Here is a 1,667-nt window from a genome sequence, read left to right as displayed (position 1 = left end):
AAGGGTGATGTAGCACAATAGCGTAAGTATTTCGCTCAGTTTTTGAGAACCAAGGTATCAATCCAGTAGGAGGCTCCTCACAAGTCCCACGAACCTACACAAACAAACAAAGAACTCGCAACCAACGCGATAAAGGGGTTGTCAATCCCTTCACAGCCACTTGCGAAAGTGAGATCTGATAGAGATAATGATAAGATAAATATATTTTTGGTATTTTATAATATAGGTGCAGAAAGTAAAGATGCAAATAAAAGTAGATTGAAAGCTTATACGATAAAAGATAGACCCGGGGGCCATAGGTTTCACTAATGGCTTCTCTCAAGATAGCATAAGTATTACGGTGGGTGAACAAATTACTATCGAGCAATTGATAGAAAAGTGAATAATTATGAGATTATCTAGGCATGATCATGTATATTGGCATCACGTCCATGACAAGTAGACCGACTCCTGCCTGCATCTACTACTATTACTCCACACATCGACCTCTATCGAGCATGGATCTAGAGTATTAAGTTCATAAGAATAGAGTAACGCATTAAGAAAGATGACATGATGTAGAGGGATAAACTCAGGCAATATGACATAAACCCCATCTTTTTGTCCTCGATAGCAATAATACAATATATGCCTTGCAACCCTTTCTGTCACTTGGTAAGGACATCGCAAGATTGATTCCAAAGCTAAGCACTTCTCCCATGGCAAGAAAGATCAATCTAGTAGGCCAAACCAAACTGATAATTCGAAGAGACTTGGAAAGATAACTCAATCATACATAAAAGAATTCAGAGAAGATTCAGATATTACTCATAGATAAACTTGATCATAAACCCACAATTCATCGGATCTCGACAAACACACCATAAAAAGAGTTTACATCAAATAGATCTCCACAAGAGAGGGGGAGAACATTGTATTGAGATCCAAAAAGAGAGAAGAAGCCATCTAGCTAATAACTATGGACCCGAAGGTCTATGGTAAACTACTCACAACTCATCGGAAGGGCTATGGTGTTGATGTAGAAGCCCTCCGTGGTGGATTCCCCCTCCGGCAGAACACCGGCGACAGCTCTAGGAAGGTTACGGTTGCGGAAATATTTCTTCGGTGGCTCCCTAGATGTTTTCGACGTACATAGGTATATATAGGAGCAAGAAGTACGTCGGTGGCCGCTTGAGGGGCTCAGGAGACAGGGGGGCGCGTCCTCCTATCTCCTGGCCGCCTCGATTGCTTCTTGACTTACACTCCAAGTTCTCCGGATCACGTCCATTCCAAAAATTACGCTCCCGAAGGTTTCATTCCGTTTGGACTCCATTTGATATTCGTTTTCTTCAAAATACTGAAATAGGCAAAAAAAATAGCAATCCGGGCTGGGCCTCCGGTTAGTAGGTTAGTCCCAAAAATGATATAAATGTGTAAAATAAAGCCCATAAACATCCAAAATAGGTAATATAATATCATTAAACAATCAAAAATTATAGATACGTTGGAGATGTATGAGGCATCCCCAAGCTTAATTCATGCTCGTCCTCGAGTAGGTAAATGATAAAAACAAAGTTTTTGATGTGGAATGCTACCTAGCATAATTCTCAATATAATTTTATTTATTGTGGCATGAATGTTCAGATCCAAAATGATTCAAGACAACAGTTTATAAAACATAAAAATTA

The sequence above is a fragment of the Triticum aestivum genome, chromosome 6B (assembly GCF_018294505.1).
Source record: "Triticum aestivum cultivar Chinese Spring chromosome 6B, IWGSC CS RefSeq v2.1, whole genome shotgun sequence".
Lineage (NCBI taxonomy): Eukaryota > Viridiplantae > Streptophyta > Magnoliopsida > Poales > Poaceae > Triticum > Triticum aestivum.
Note: the sequence above shows the minus strand (reverse complement) of the source record.